The 17,197-nt window shown below is 50.5% G+C and overlaps 1 protein-coding gene across 3 annotated transcripts in view; it reads left to right on the forward strand.

The window, feature by feature from the left end:
• Nucleotides 1-15,343: 15,343 nt before the first annotated feature.
• LRRC27 (leucine rich repeat containing 27) overlaps nt 15,344-17,197 on the forward strand; it is a 44,798-nt gene continuing 42,944 nt past the window's right edge. For 2 of the 3 annotated variants that reach the window (XR_006887687.1, XR_006887688.1), the window contains exon 1: nt 15,344-16,272. The gene's annotated coding sequence lies outside the window, so the exon portion shown is untranslated. The remainder of the gene's footprint in view (nt 16,273-17,197) is intronic. The other variant, XM_046655228.1, reaches the window with a different exon arrangement.

The raw sequence follows: 17,197 nt of genomic DNA on the forward strand, positions 1-17,197 counted from the left end.
ATCTACCTGAGAAAAATAAAATATACGGCAACTCAAAGATATGTGCATAAATATTCAGAGCAGCGTTATTCTTAACATCCTCTAACTGTAAATAGCCCAAATGTCTATCACCTGGTGAATGGATACCAAATAGTCTAGTCATACACTGGAATACTACGCAGCAATAAAAAGGAGTGAGCTACTGGTACCGGCTACAACATGGATGGACCTCAATATTCTTATAAAATGAAAAAAGCCAGATGAAAGACCACGTACTGTATGATTCCATTTATACAAAATGTCCAGAAAAGGCAAATCTGTAGAGACAGAAAACACATCAGTGCTGACCTAGAGCTGGAGGTGGAGACAAGATTGACTACAAATTCACGGGAATTTGGGGAGTGATGGCGATGTTCTAAAGCTGGGATGTGGTGACAGTTGCACAACTCGATACATTTACTAAAAATCATTACATTGTATCTTTACAATGGGTTGTGATCAAGGGTCTTTTTTTTCAGTTTGTCATCTTTCCGTCTTTATCAAGGTATAATTTACCTAATATAAAATTCACCCATTGTACCTCAAAAGGCATTTTTTTTCCTTCTTCTCCCCAAAGCCCCCCAGTACATACTTGTATATTCTTCGTTGTGGGTCCTTCTAGTTGTGGCATGTGGGACGCTGCCTCAGCGTGGTTTGATGAGCAGTGCCATGTCCGCGCCCGGGATTCAAACCGACAAAACACTGGGCCGCCTGCAGCGGAGCGCGTGAACTTAACCACTCGGCCACGGGGCCAGCCCCTCAAAAGGCATTTTTAAAAGAATTGCAGATCAGGGTGTGTGAAGTGGTTCTGTTGGTAGGACAAAGGTACGTGCTTGCTGGGGCCCCCCTGGAGGGATCTGGCCTCAGGTCATCTCGGACATGGTCCCCGAGGGATATGTGGAGGGATGAAGTGACCCTGTACCAGCAGGCTATTCCCACAATAATTCTACAGAACAAACCAACCCCAAACTTAGTAGCTTTACCACCAAGCATTTGCGTCTATCTCGAGCATCTGCAGGTTGGCTGTGGTTTGGCCGATGCTGCCAGCCTTCGCTCCGGGCTGCAGATTCAGGTCAGGTCGGCTCTAGGGTTCTCTCATTCTTCTGGGGCCAGCAGGCTACCCAGGTGCCTCCCACACGAACACAAAAGTGCAAGAGGGCAACTGTGCAAGGGCGTTGGGGACTCTGCTCGCGTCCCATCTCTCACATCGTGGAGGAGGTGGGCCGGGAGCTCCTGGGGGTCGGGATGAACTGTGTTCCGGGACAAGGAACAGCATGTGCACCGTGCCGAGGTGAGAAAGGCTGGGAGTGCTGGCTGGCTGGAGAAGCCTGACGTGGGGGGGTGGGGTCAAATGTCATGGGCACCCATGATCCCCAGGAGAAGGGTGGTGACAGCCCCATCTGCAGAAGTCTCATTGGCACATGCTCTCAAAGCGTGGGTCACAGTCACTCAAGGTTGGACGGAATTGTCCAGGACAGAATCATGAAACGACACATTTACAACTGTGAGATGAAATCAGGCGTCCGATGCGGCCTGGCAGTCAGATTAAGGACTAATGAAGAGCCGTGCACTGCACTCCACCTGCCTGTGGGTAGAATTTTACTTGTTTTATAGCTGAATTCATGCGTTCTTATAATGTGGCTGGTTGAATTTCTAGTTTGTTTCTTTTTCTTTTATGTGTTTTAAAAATAGCCTGTGCTGGGGGCTGGCCCCGTGGCCGAGTGGTTAAGTTCGCGCGCTCCGCTGCAGGCGGCCCAGTGTTTCATGAGTTTGAATCCTGGGCGCGGACATGGCACTGCTCATCAGACCACGCTGAGGCAGCGTCCCACATGCCACAACTAGAAGAACCCACAACGAAGAATACACAACTATGCACCGGGGGGCTTTGGGGAGAAAAAGGAAAAAATAAAATCTTAAAAAAAAAAAAAAATAGTCTGTGCTGGGCCTTCAGGGCTTCAGTGGCGGACGGCCAGGCACAGAGCCCGGCTCTCTCACTTGACAGCCACGTGGGCTTGGCGAGTCCTAACCTCTCTGGGCTTGAATCTCCTCATCTGTAACAACTGGGGTGCACACCAGGTAAGTTCCCCCAAATGGCAGGAAAACAAGGTTGGAAAGTGTCTGGTTATTAGGCAGCTAGCACTCGACTTCCCTCACACTGTCTATGTCTGCCTTTTTTTCTTTTTGCTTTATCTCCCCAAACCTCCCCTGTACACAGTTGTATATCTTAGTTGCAGGTCCTTCTAGTTGTGGGATGTTATGTCTGCTTTTTAAAGATCTCTTCCTCAAAAACAATTCTCTTACCCTCTGAGCTGAATTAGCTTATCTAGACACAGTCACATTTAATGTGAACTGTTCAATCTGTGGACAGCCGAACACTGACGCAGTGGCGCCTCCCGTGGGCCAGGCTTTCCGCACACGTCTACTCTCACCTGCCTGCTGTTGTCCCATCTCAGGCTTGCTGACTGCAGGCTGGAGGACCTGGGATCCACAGTCTGCCACAAGACCATGTGGCAATATCATGAAGCATTGGCCTCGGGCCCCGGACCTGCCTCCTGGAGGGTCCGGAACCAGTGTTGGTAAAGGAGGCGGGGCCGGGTCTCCCGCTCTCCCCAGGCTGCCCCCAACTTCTCCACAGGTGACAGCGCGAAGGCTCGCTCGGTGGCGAGGAATCACGCCGCCACCTGTAGCCTGTCCAAGCAGACGCTGATTTTAACTCATTAGCCCACATCTTTTTCCTTGGGGGCACACTGGATTCAGAGATTTTTTTTTTGACTTGTTTTGCCCACTCATCACTCTGACAACCACTAACCTGCTCTGTTTCTATGAGTTCAGGTTTTTTTTATATTCCACATATAAGTGAGATCATACAGTATTTGTCTTTCTCTGTCTGACTTAGTTCACTTAGCATAATGCCCTCAGGGTCCATCCACATTGTCACAAATGGCAGAATTTACTTCCTTTTTATATGGCTGAATAATATTTCACCGTACATATATACGACAACTTTTTTATCCATTCATCCATCAACGGAGACTTAGGCTGTTTCCATATCTTGGCTATTGTGAATAATGCTGCCATGAACATGGGGGTGCAGACATCTTTTCGAGATAGTGATTTCATTTCTTTTGGATTTATTCCCAGAAGTAGAATTGTTGGATCATATGACAGCATGATATGATATGATACGATAGATAGTATTTTTGATTTCCTGAGGAACTTCCATGCTGTTTTCCACAGTGTCTGCACCAATTTACATTCCCACCGGCATGAGCGTTCCCTTTTCTCCACATCCTCGCCAATGCTTGTTCTCTCGTCTTTTTGATAATAGCAATTCTAACAGGTGTGAGGTGATATTTCAAGTGATTTTTTTTTTTTTTTGGTGAGGAAGAATGGCCCTGAGCTAATATCTGTTGCCTATCTTCCTCTTTTTTTTTCTCCCCAAAGCCCCAGTGCACACTTGTATATCCTAGCTGTAAGTCATTCTAGTTCTTCTGTTTGGGACGCCACCACAGCACGGCTTGATGAGCTGTGCGTAGGTCCACACCCAGGATCCAAACCGGTGAACCCTGGGCCAGTGAAGCAGAGTGCACGAACCCAACCACTTGGCCACAGGCCTGGCTCCTCACTGTCATTTTGATCTGCATTTTCCTGATGATTAGTGATGCTGAGCATCTTTTCATGTATACGTTGGCCATCTGTGTGTCTTCTTTGGAAAAATGTCTGTTCAGATCCTTTGCCCATTTTTAATTGGATTGTTTGTTTTCCTGCTGTTGAGTTTATGATTTCTTTATACATTTTCGATATTAATGCCTTATCAGATATAAGATTTGCAAATATTTTCTCCCATTAGTAGGTTGCCTTTTCATTGTGTTGATGGTTTCCTTTGCTGTGCAGAAGCTTTTTAGTTTGATCTAGTCCCACCTGTTTATTTTTTCTTTTGTTGCCTGTGCTTTTAGTGTCAAATCCAGAGATCTTTATGTTTGACAATTTCACCTTTTCCAGGGAGAATGTCACTCCAGAGCAGGTGAATGAGGTGGCTGCCACTGGCCTGTGCTTCCCTCTGAGCCTGGGCTGGTCATCCCTGCCAGGCTGACCCCAGAGAGCCAGGCCAGTCTCTGTGCCCACCCGGTCACTGTGGCACAATGGAGCCGACCCCACCGTCCTCCCGGTCACTGACCCCTCAGGAGCACCAAGTGCTGCCTCTTGCTTGCACATGTCTTGTCAAGGACACGTGGGCAGCAGAGGCGCGGGGGGAATCCTCTCCCCCATTCTTGCTTCCAAGGCAGTTCTGTACAAATTCTCCGGAAATCCTTAGAAAAAAGGGCAAGCCGATTTTCTGTGCTCAATCCTCTTTTCAAAATAGGCTCATTATCCTCATAGCTCTCTTACTCATTTTCAGATCTATGAAACTAAGGCAAGTCTTGCAACACAGTATTGGGCTTCTCAGGCTTTGGGAAAGCACCGTCCTGTCAGGGAAAAGCCGCTTGTCCTCAAGGGAGCACCCAGCAGAAGCTCGCACCCGGAAATTCAGGTCATCCAAACTGGGGTATTCACCATCATAACCTTCCCCTGAGAGGTGGCACTGTCATGCTTCCACGGGCAGGGGCGTGGGTCAGTCCTGGCAGGCACCAGTCAGCTGTGTGCCCCAGACAGACCTGGCCCCACCTCTGTCCGGGCAGCTGACCCCCAGTGAAAGGTGCGGGGGCCAGGAACGGAGAGGCCGGGTCAGCGCGGATGCTCCACTCAGAGCCTGCCCAGGACTGAGATGGCTGCCAGGGATGGAGACTGGGGTCTCAGACACTGTCGACCCTGCTCCGATCCAGCATGGAGGGCCTTGGTGCTCCATGGATGTTGGACGCAGGCCGGGGGCCAGCAGCCGTCCTGGTTATTTGCTGAATTCTCATCCGATCGTGAGCTTGCTGGTTCTGTGGCCCTAGAAAGGCCCCCATGGAGAAATCCCTTTTCTGTTTTAGAGTCTTGTCATGGGGGGTCCCTCTTCTTTCGCTCCCCTTAAATGTAGCAGGTGGCCAGAGGCTCAGAGCTGCTGGGGGGCCCCAGCACTGGGTGTGAATCCTGGTCCTCCACTTACTCAGGGGGCGGTGACCAGCCCACTGTCACCCCCCTGCTCCTCAGTGTCTCCTGTGTAAAATCAAAGTGACAACCCCTACCTCCTTGCATCGTCAAGATGAGCACTTGTCCTTTACTGGCCTGTTAGGCATAGCGCTGTGCGTCTTACTGCACCGTTCACTCAGAGCTCTCAGCATCCTACTGCCTACCTTCACGACTATTTTACAGATGAGTGATAGGAGGCCTATGAGGCAAGCAACTGCCTGGCTGCAATGACACTGCTGACGTCCCATGAGGGATTCACCCAGGTCCAGCAGGAGTGGGAGGGGTGTCAGTGCCCCCCACAGTCGATGTGGAATAAATTCTTGGTGCTGCACCCTGACTAGATGGCAGCTTTCTTTTCTTCTGTAACATTGGATGCATACAAAGTGACACGTAACATCTAGATGTTCTGAAGTGTAACCATGAAAACCTCAGAAGCTGCACCACTCTCTGACCCCCACCACATGCATCCCTGTCATCCCCTGCCTGCCTCATCCTGGATTAGGGCCCACCCATACCTTGACTTTTCCTTGTTTTAGAATTTTGTCATTCACACATGCAATTTATCATTTAGTTTTGCCTGACTTTAAACGTCATAAAAACGTTTCATACTGTATAAGGTCTGCAATTTGCTTTTTTCTGTTAAAAGCTGCTTCTGAGACTCATCCTATCTTGGCGAGCAGCTGTTGCCCATTCATTTCGTGGCATTCTCCTGTCCTGGCCTTTGGAGTCCTTTCCACTTCTCTGCTAAAACGAGTGAGGCTGCTGTGAATGCCTTTGCCATGCGTCCTGACGCATCTCCACTTGTCTTTCTCGAGAAGACACCGGGGGTATGTGTGTCATTGCACTTGGGAATTCAGCCCTACTGAGGAGAGCAGAACCTTCCCCAGATGCTCCCAAGGTACTGACGGACACCTCCTGACGGCAGTACAACCCACTAGCACAGGGTGTTACCAGACTTCTCCATTTACGCCAATGAGTGAGCATAAAGTGGTATCTCATTTTGGGTGAGATTGTGTTTCTCTGCTAGCTGGTAAAGTGGAGCATCTTTTTAGATCTTTATCAGCCATTTGTTTTTCCTCCACTCTGAGTCATTGGTTCATTTCTTCTGCCCGTTAATCTAATGTATCTATTATCCTGATCTTTTTCCTATTGAATTATAGGAGTTCTTTATATATTCTTCATACTAATCTTTATTACATTATTTCTTATGGATACTAACCCTATTGGATATAAGAATTGCCAATATCTTCTCTCATTTTTGGCTTAACTGTTAATTTTCCTTAGAATGACTTTTTGATAAACAAGAGTACTTTTAATGCAGTTAACTTATCAATATTTGTTTTTATGGCTAGTGCTTTTTTACCGTGTTTAAGAAATCCTTTGTTAGCCTAAGAACAATGTAAAATTCACCCATATTTTCTTCTAAGACTGTGTACAGAATGGACTCTTGTATTGACGTACAGCATGCCGAGGAAAACCGCACAGGCCATGGATGTACAGCTCGATGGATTTTCACAAAGTGTGTGCACCTGCGTAACCACCAACCAGCACAGGAAATAGAACATTCCAGCGTCTGAGAAGCCCAGGGACTTGGGAACACTTCCTGGGACACATCACCCCAGCAGGGGGAGGGCATGACCTGGGAAGCCCACGCCTGGCACCTATTTGGGGTCATCTGTGGCAGCCAGCTCTGGTCTTTCTCTAGCTCCTAGGGTGGAGGCTGGGCTCTCTCCTCTGCCCGTGAACACTCGCACATCGCAGCCCTGCTCTCTTTGGCCCTGGGGCCGGTCGGCTTGTGTGTCCCTATCCTGAACACACTTGATCAGTTACTAATGTTCAAAGAGCATTCTCTCAAAACCCAAAGGAACCCAGTGTGGTTCTGTGCCTGGAATACAGAGCCTGTAAACCCAGTGCCTGAGGGCAAGGGGAGCCTCTCGTCTGGCCCCAGGGCTGCCCCGAAGAGGCTGACCACCCTTTCAGTCTGTGCACCCTCATTATTGTCCTTCCTGAAATAAATCATGTCTTCTTCAGTTGCTTAGTTTTCTTTGAAGCTCTTGGGAATTCTCCAGCCCTTGCAATTAGCCTCGAGGGTCAATTTCTACCACCTGGGCCACTAGAGGCAGCTGTCAGTTCCAACTGTTAATGGTAGAGACCCCCATGCCCCACAGGGGCGGGGACTTCCCTTTGTTGTCATCCTGGGCATCCCCTGTGTCCTCCTCCTGCATCCTCTTCGAGGCTTACATCTGGGTTTGGTGGAGGACACTCTGTGTCTGGGGTCCACACTGGTTGCCCTCTTCTTGGTGCACACACTCCCTTTCACTGTCATCCTGGAGGGCTGCCTGTTGAGGTTGGGACCCCTGTTTTCTGTGTCCCACATCCTCTTTCTTGGGGCGCTCCTTTGTTTGCGGGAGGAGTTCCTTCAGTAGCTTCTCATGAAAGAGCGTGCGGGAAGCAATTTTGTTGAGCCCTTAAACCTCCACAACGACTTCAGTTCTGGCCTCACACTCGCTACAGAAATGCAAGTGGGAAGTCACTGACTTTCAGAGTTTTGAGGGCATTGCTCCACTGTTCTCCAGCCTGAATGACTAGCCGTGTTGCTAGTGAGAATATAGATGTGTGATCCTCTATAGGTCGTCTGTGTGGTCACTTTACGCCTTCTGATCTTGTAGGATTTCTTCTTTGACAGAAGTGTCCTGAAATGTCACAGTATGTGACTTGCTGAGGGTCCATTTCTATTCTTTGTGCTAGGTGCCCAGTGGACGCCTCTGCTCAAGAAACACACGTCCTTCAACTCTGGAAAATTTACAAAATCATTTCATAGATTCTCTCTCCCCCTCTGACTGCTCTCTTTCTGGTTCGAGTTGTGAAATGGATAGATCCTACAGTTTTCACATATGTTCTCTCCTGTTTTCCACCTCTTCGCACTTTTGCCCTGATTTGGGGAGATCGTCTCAAGTTTATCATCTAATCCAGGGTCTCTCCAGCTTCCCACTATTGACATTGGGGACCAGATAATTCTCTGTTGTGGGGGCCGTCCTGTGCACGGTAGGGCGTTGTAGCAGCCCTGCCTCCTCCCACTAGATGAGGGTGCTCCTCCTTCCTAATCCCCCGATCCTAGGCTGGGACAAGGATCAGCGTCTACAGATATTGCCCAATGTCCCCTGGCGGGGGTAGGGGAGGAGACAAATTTGCCCCTGCTTACAAACCACTGATCTGATCCTCCAACTGAGTTTTTATTTCTGCCCTTAGGTTTCTAATTTCCCAGAGCTGTTTCCTTGTTGATCTCTGAATGTCCCCCCATTTAACAGCACCCTGCTGTTGAGCTTTGGCTGAAATGCCTTCTCATAGATCCCCAGTACTGCGGTTTGTTTAAAAGATATTTTCTCCTCCCTGAAAAATCTGTTCCCTCCAAATTGCTTTTTTTCTGCTCGTTTACTCTGAGGAACGGGGCCAACTGGCCTTGTGCTTCCTTCTTCTTGGTGGAAAATGGAAGATGCAAGAATTTGTCTTTACTCTAGAAGGAGTGTCTCAATTTGCCACCAGCACGGGACCTCTAAAGATGTTACTGGAATGGTGGGCCCCTGAATCGTTGTAGGATGATCTCCCTCCATCCGAGAGCACATGTCCACACGACCTCCAGTGTGTGTTTGCCCCTCCAGCTCATCCATGAGCAGGCGCGGGGCCTCCACTGTGCTGTTCTGCAGGAGGACCACCGGTCCGCGTCTACACAGACTGTTATGACAGAGGGTGGGAGGCCAGCACAGGCCTGGGGCAAGGCTGTGGTTGCCGCTGTGTCCACTCCACATGAACTTCACCTGTTTCTGCTCACTTTTGTGACAGAGAAGGGGAAATGCAGATCAATGGCTGCAGACCCGAGCCCTGCAAAGAGAGCCTGTCTGTCCAGGGGCTGCACTTGGGGCTACCGGTGGAACTTCAAGCTGTTCACCGCCGTCGTCTGGGTTCCATCTGGTTTGTGCTGGCCCAGAATGATGAACCAAATCCAAAGGCCTCACTGGACCTTCTCACAATGGCAGTCCTTACCCCACAGGTTAAGAAGCCAATGGGGGTAGTTTTAAAACGTACATCGAATTTGTTTTCCTCAGGTATGGGGGTACATGCAGAAATGACCGTCCTGAAGGAAGAAATTTCTACTCACAGTTCCTAGAAGGCGGAGGCTCAGACCACCACCTGGGGCCATGAAGCAAGGCCAGGGCTGGTCAGGAGGCAGAGGGAGGCAGGGAAAAGTGGACAAGGGCCTTTGTTGTGGTTTCCACGGGAAGGACTGGGTGACAGCTGAGCAGGCTTAGCACTGGATGGAGTGAGTAGTCTCGGGAGGCTCTGGGCTGTTAGGGTGGCCCTAGCTGTCTGATACCTATTGCCTCCTGGAGCGTAAATGCCCGTAGAGGAGGGGTTCAGATAGCTAGTTAGTCCGGTTAGTTTACATACGAAAGGCGCACCCCCAGGTGAGTCTTCTGCTGTGTGTAAGAACTGGCTGGCCTGGCAGGGGCAATCTTTCCCCAGTCCTCAAGACCCCAGGTGCCAGAGCATGAAGATCACAGAAAAGAAGAAAACAGTTAATACAGGGCTGAGGCTGACAACATATGTCTACTCCACTGACACATTCAGGGACTGGAAAAAGGACCACTGCAGGGGTCTGCAGACCCAGTGAGCCCATTACAAACCACACATGGGCCAGGACATATTGACTACTTGGTCTCCGTATTCTTACTCTGAAAGGGGGCAATGGTGGTAGTTAGGCCTTTGGTACCTCCCCAAGAGATATGCTGATGCTAGTGTGGAAAACAGAGTGACACCCCCAAAGATGTCACGTCCTAACCCCCGAAAGCTGTGAATATGTCCGATTACATGGCAAAAGGGGCTCTGTGCAAGTGATTAAGTTAAAGATGTTAAGATGGGGACATTGTCCTGAATTATCCAGATGGGTTAATGTCATCACAGGGTCCTCAAAGAGGGAGGCAGGAGGGTCAGAGTCAGAGAAGGAGATGTGACAATGGAAGCAGAGGTTGGAGGGAGGACGTTGATGGAAGGGGGCTACAGGCTAAGGAATGCGGGAGGCCCCTAGAAACCAGAAAAGCCCAGGGAGCAGATTCCCCTTGGAGCTTCAGTAAGGAGCCAGCCCTGCTTCACCTGGATTTCGCCCAGTGAGAGCCATGTCAGCCTCCGGATCTCCAGAACTGTGAGACAAGAAAAGGTGTGTTGTTTTGGGCAATTTGTCACAACAGCAATAGGAAATACACTAGAGTTAAGATAAATTGTATTTGCCTTATTATAGTGAACATCAAGCTGACGAAAATCTATCAAAACTGGCCTGAAAATACTTACCTCACAGCATCAGTCTGTTCAACCAAGAGCTTTTAGCTTGACATGAAAACAAAGCATTTCCTATCTTTTAGCACCTTTTGTATATCAGAGATATTTGCCGTCTGTGTAATCAGGCTTCTTAAGAAGCAGCTCTATCTGTTACTGCTATTGCTTTCTCTTCAATGAAAGAATGTGCTCTGCTTATCAGAAATTATTGAAATACAACGGCATCCTGTGATTTTAAAGATGAAACAAAAAGCCAGTGAGAAAGATGGGAACACACCATTCATTCATTTATTCATTCACTCAACAGTGACTGGGCTCCCGCCTGCCACAGGGCACTGTGCTCTGCTCCAGGGCACGGCCTCCGCCCCTGGAAGCCGTGTGGCTCTCGTGGAGCAGAGCTCCCTGAACGACACCTTGAGGAGCCCCTATGACACAGAAGAGCAAGGTCCCAAGTGACCCACATTTTTATTGCACTGATGGCCCTGCAGGAAGTGAGGGACATCTCCAAGGGACAAGGAAGCGAGTCAAAGCCTGAGAGTGGAAGTTGGCGTGGGGAAGGCACAGGTGTCTTGGGGACGTCATGGGGGGGAACTGCTCCTCTGAGTGAGCCCACAGGAAGAATTTGCTTCATCCCCAGAAAGGGAGAGGGGAGAAGGGAGAGCCGGGAACCAGGGAGAGGTGAGGGGCTGCGACTCTGCGAGGTGAAGGACCTGAGATGCTCAGGGGGCACGACAGCAGGGCTGCCCTCTGCCAGGCTTCAGGGGTGTTCTGAGGACTGTGAAGATGCCTGGATTTTACTAATCCGTCAGTGCAGAGTAAAAGAGAGGGGCCCTGGGGAAGCCAGCCCTCCCTCCCTGTCTACCTCCCGCCCCCTCACAAGTCTGAAGTCACAGGAACCTGGGGGAGGGGCACGGGTGCCCACAGCCCATGGAATTGGCACGGGTTGGAGTGGTCTATGGGGCTAAATGGTTTTGTACCCAAATCTCCAGGCCAGGAGGATGGAGTCCACAGCTGGGTGATGCAGCGAGGTCATCGCTTCGGTTCATCTGAAAAATTCACTGCAGAGCCATCACATCCCTGCCCGACATGCTGAAGAACCAGCTCTTCCTAAGCTGTCCTGCTCTTCTCCGGGCTCTCCACCGTAGTCCTCTGCCCGTGGGGTGTTCTCACAGGGAGTCACATGGGGAAACAAAGGTCATCTTTGCTTTGCTTAGTCCTCTTAGAGGAAGAATAGAATATTTCACCTGTTGCATTTTATAACGATGGCCGTAGCAGAGCAGAAACAGTACCAGCTGCTGAGAAGCATTTCGAACGCCTTCCCAAAAATAATTTTTGGCTCTTCTGAAATCTGTGAAACTTACCTAGAGATACTTATTGTCCTTATTTACAACTTTCTATAAAGAAGACTTAAAGTTTTTAAAAAATGTGGTTGCTTCTTTGCTTTTCTTTTGATGTGGATATTAGTTTTTGGGAAACTATCAAACATAACTTCTAGCAGTTTCACACCAAGAAATTAAACAGGAAAAATGAAAAGAGCAAAACTCTTGGGGCCAGCCCAGTGGCATAGCGGTTAAGTGCGCACATTCCGCTTCAGCGGCCCAGGGTTTGCCGGACCGGATCCCGGGTGCAGACAAGGCACTGCTTGGCAAGCCATGCTGTGGCAGGTGTCCCACATATAAAGATGGACACAAATGTTAGCTCAGGGCCAGTCTTCCTCAGCAAAGAGAGGACGATTGGCAGCAGTTAGCTCAGAGCTAATCTTCCTCAAAAAAACCCAAAAAACAAAAAAGAAGAGCAAAATTCTTTTATTTGAAAAACATGCACTTCCCCTGGGAAAGATGGCATTATAAGTCCACGCTCAGAGGCCCTCCCCCGATTCCCTCCACTCAAGGCTACAAGAGAAAATTTTAAAAAGAAACATTTAAAAACCATAACACTTCCATAGACCAAAAGTGAAAGGAAACACAAGGCAGTGTGGAGGACTGAGACTCTGGCCTGTGGGGCTCTGGGCCCAGAAACAGCCAAGGTGGCTGGGAAGGAAAGGTGGCCGTCCCTGGGCAGTAAAAGGTCTAAAACTGCCCCAAGAGAGTGGAGAGCAACAACCCAGGGCACCAGGTAAAGTCTCCCACCTCAACAACAGGAAGCTGAGAGAAAATCAGCATCTGTAGCAATTGCCTACGGGTCAAGAAGAGGATGGACCTGGGTGCTTGCTGCTCCATCACAGGATCTGCAGTTCTCAGCAGCGTGGCTGGGCAAGAGCCCTGAGCACCCAGCGTAACACACCTGGCTGCCCAGAGCCCCAGGGGGCTGGATGGAGGCACCCGAGACCATGACATGCAGAAGGGTGGGCACAGAGAGGGAAAGAGACCACAAACCCCTTACATAAGACGAGCTTGAGAGCCTAAATTCCAAAACACGTGACTCTAGGAAGAGAGGTGACAGAGTCAGCAAGCAGCAGATGAATTCAGCCTGGATGAAATGAAAAAAATAGAGTGGTCTGAAAAGTAAAATACTACAGCCGACTTTAAAATAAGTACGTTTAGGATTCTCATGGTGGTGAAGAGAAAACATCCATAAAAATTTAAAAGAGATTATAAAACAAAAACTGGAAAAAATTAAGAATAAGTGGATTTCAAAAAATGAGAAGTGAGGAATGAAGTCATCAAAAAACAACTCAACAGATGAGACAACCTCTAATTGGACCCCAGTGGAGACAGATTTAGTGAGAGGGAAGACAGTGTGCCCAGAACACAGGCAAAAATTAGGAAGAGCAATTTCGAGACATGGAGAATAGACTGAGTGGATTAAACCTTAGAGGAGATGCAGGGTAAGAGGGTCAAGGTCAGGGCACAGCCCACGGACCACATTCTATGTGAAGACAGAACGACTAGAAGTGTCCACAACTGAAGACATCAGAGCTCAGGTAGAAAGTACACATCAGGCGCCAAGCAGCATAACCAACAATCAATCCACACTTAGAATTACTGCAGTGAAGCTTCAGAACCCCAAGAACACCGAAAAGACAGATTCCCTTCACAGAAATGGCAATTTGATGGACAGCAAGCTTCTCCTTAGCAACGACAGCTTCCAGAGAATAATGTCCTCAAAATTCTGATAGAAAATAACTGCCAACAAGGAGCTCCATATCAGCTAAACCATCATGCAAGAGTGAGGTCAAAATAGAGACTTCCTTACATTCACAGGCATAGAGGAATCACTTTCGTGGCTCCCAGTCTCTCCCCTTTGGAAGCAGAACGTCCACAGCGATCACACTACGCACGTCCCACGCATCCCACTGCGGACCACCTGGAAGCTGCTTTGAACCTCACATCCTCCTTGTTTGTGCCTCCAGAAATTAACAGCCTGTCCTCTTCTGCCTTCCAAATGCCATGCAAGAGCCTCTTGGTGGCAAACTTGGACCAAGGTGAAACCAAAAAGCGATTCAGGGCAGTATAGCTCGCAAGGTCTCTGCAATGCAGAGGAGACACTAGGAGGAAGTGCTGGTGGCACGGGGTCGATCAGAGACCCTCCAGCTCCAGCTGCGTGAGGGCTGTTCACTGAGTGTCCCGTGCAGATTACAATCTTCTCTGAATTTTCTTTTTTTTTTTTTAAGATTGGCACCTGCACTATCATCTGTTGCCAATCCTTTTTTTTTCCTTCTTCTCCCCAAACCCCCCCAGTACATAGTTGTATATCCTAGTTGTGAGTGCCTCTGGTTGTGCCGTGCCATGTCCGAGCCCAGGATCCGAACCGGTGAAGCCCGGGCCACCGAAGTGAGCGTGTGAACTTAACCACTCGGCCACGGGGCCGCCCCCCTGACTTTTCTGAACTTTACTCTTCCTGCTTGCTTGTGGGTATTTTCTTCTTCCATTTCAACAGTTCTTTCTTCAGCTCTAAGTAATTTGCTAGTAAACCAACCCAATGAGGTTTCCACTTGTTACTGTATTTTTCATATCTAGAACCCAGGTTTTGATTCCTTGTACAGTTTTCAGCATCATTCTTGCTTTTACTTCCTTGAACATGTTAAGCCTCATTGTTTCAAAGTGAGTGCTTCATTATTTGGGCCTCCCACAGGTCAGTTTCTGTTTTCTGCTGTTTCTCTGATTTGATGTGTTTGTGTTGCCCTGTGTGTGACACACATTATACATTCCCAAACCACGGAGATAATCTCAGATCTTAGACGGGATTTTCTTCCTCCTCTAGAAAGGATCGCTACCTGCTTCAGGCCGGGAGCTAACAGCACACGTGCCCTAGACCACCTTAACACATCAGGGTTTCACATGATCTGTAGCTGAGCTTCAGTCTCCATGAAGTTTGGCCTTTCCCGTTCATGCCTTTCCTAGAATACAGCGTTTTGGGGCTCCAAATGGGGGTTTAGCAGCCCCTCCCTCTCCGTCACCCCTGTTCTTCACTGCTAACAGTATCCCCGATTTATTTTCAGGTATTGCGGTGGCTTTGTGACGTGTCAACATGTCTAGGCTAACTACTTCTCCACAATTCTCTTTCCTGCAGGTTTCCTAACTGGGCTACAGAGAGGTATTGTGCATGAGATCCGAGGGGGAAGAAGTGAGGGAGCAGCCGTGATGTTTCCACACTTGCAAGGGCAGGGCAGGGGCCCAGGTGTGGCTGCAGGTCACACAGGTCGTTTATGTGCCAGCTCACCTCACTGGGGGGAGACGGGTGTGCAGGCACTCTACCTTTCCCTGAGTCCTCTTTTAGCTTCTCCAACTCCTGGGCTAGGGGGGTATGCAAATCTGTGATGAATGGCGCCGAGTTCTCCTGCAGGACATCCACAGGATGGATCCACGCTGGCAGTTCCGGCCGGCGTCCAGTTTGCTGCAGGTTCATCGGTCCTCATGTCCCCCCCTTTACCTCTACCCTCCCTCCTGACTCCCTGCTCTGCTCCTTCACGCTGCTGAACCAGGCTAGAGCACAGCCTTCAGAGACCGTGCCACCAGCTCCACATGCAGAAGTCAAAGCCCTGCAACAGCTCCTGTAATGAGATCATCCCTGGTGGCTCTGCGTCCGACTGATACAGGTGACCACGACGCTCCACCTGGGTGCTAGGAGAAGGGGGCCCCGCCCCAGGAAATCCCGACTGGTCTGAGCCACCACAGCGGTCTCACTTCCCTTCTGGTGACTGGTCCAGGAAACTGAAGCAACTCTGGCCAGATCTTAGAGGCAAGTGCCGGGGGCTTCTGGGAAGGATGCTTCCCTGTGACATAAGGAGAGGGCCCCTTCTTCTCCCGCATGGTGGGGGTCCGTGTGACGACGCAGCTATAACAACAATCCCGTGACCCCCAGAGGACCTGGGACTGCCTGCTGCAGATGGCGAAGTTAAAAGGCGGGAAGGACTTTCAAGTTCTTGACACCGGGTCGGTCAGCCCAAAATGGAACTTGCCGTGCTTAAGTTTAAGGGGCGGCCTTCCGGAGGGGCCCGCCCAGGCTCCGCCCCGTGCGCAGCCCCGCAGTCTTCTTCCTCGTGCATCACGACTCTCTGGCTTCGGCACACGTGTCCCCGTTGCCCGGACGCTCCGACTTCTGTGTGAGTGTCACCCACTGCCTGGCAGAGGAGATGGCAGGCGACAGGCCAGTACTAGGGACCCTGGCGGAGACGCTGCAGCCCCGTCAGGTGCCCCGCGCGCAGGCGCACCACATTCTCCGCGGCTGCGCGCCTTCCGCGGCTTGGAGCCTGCGGGCCTCCGTATGGCCGGCGTCTCCATGGCGACCGCGTGGTCCTGGCGGCCTCCATTGTTGGGTTGTCGCTCTGGGTCCCCCGGGCGCGCGGCGTGCGACTGGGGCGGAGCTCCGCAGGTGAGTGGGGGCGCTGCGGGTAGAGGGTGGTCTTGGGGTCGGTGGGCTCCGGGGTAGGGGGCGCCGGGCAGGGAGGCGGAGGTCGCTGGGGTGTGAATGGGAGGCGCCGCAGGTGAAGCGCGGGGCTCCCGCAGGCGGCGGCGGGTCGCGGAGCTCGCGGGACCGGAGGGTGGGCGGGCGGGCGGCAGAAGGAAGGTGACGTCCCCGTCCCGCAGCCCCTCGTGCCGTGTCCCGCCGCCTAGGCCCCGGGTACTGCCCCGCACAGGCTGCGCCCCCAGGACTGCAACGTGAGGCCCAAAGCGCCGGGGCCACCCCAGCCTGGCGTGAGCGGGGAAACCGAGGCAGGGTGCGCTGGGGACCTGGAGCAGCCTCTACGACCCCGCGGAGCCCGGCCACCCCCCCTCCTCATTTTGAGGCTCTGTTGCTTTGCTGTCGGTTTTAAGATATTTTCCCTGTTTAGAGGTTTGTAGGAGGTTGAAACCTCCCTCCCCTCCTTCAGGGTCGTCAGTGATCCACAGAAAATGACCCCCGGGGAAAGGCCCAGGGTCTCCAGGGAGTGCAGGCAGCTGTGAGGTCAACGCCACTCCTTAATTGCTTGACGTTTGGGCAGTTCCTTAACGAATCCAAACCTCGTATTCCTCATCCCTAAAATGAGAACGCAGTCTGTGTGTGCACACGTACATATCAGTCGTTGGGCTGTCAAGTGGATCATGTTCATGAACCTATGCATGAAAACTCGTAAGGTTCCAACGATGATTGTCATTGCTGGATAAATTGTTTGGAAATTACACGTGGAAGAATGCCTCACGTGATGATGTTGTGGTGAGCCACAGTTCTTTCACTTTGTGTTGAGCAAAAGTATTGCTGAACAACTAAAATTCAAGATTCTGTTTTGACACGTTTTCCCCAGCACCCAGCTTCGTGC

Source organism: Equus quagga, chromosome 2 (genome assembly GCF_021613505.1).
Source record: "Equus quagga isolate Etosha38 chromosome 2, UCLA_HA_Equagga_1.0, whole genome shotgun sequence".
Lineage (NCBI taxonomy): Eukaryota > Metazoa > Chordata > Mammalia > Perissodactyla > Equidae > Equus > Equus quagga.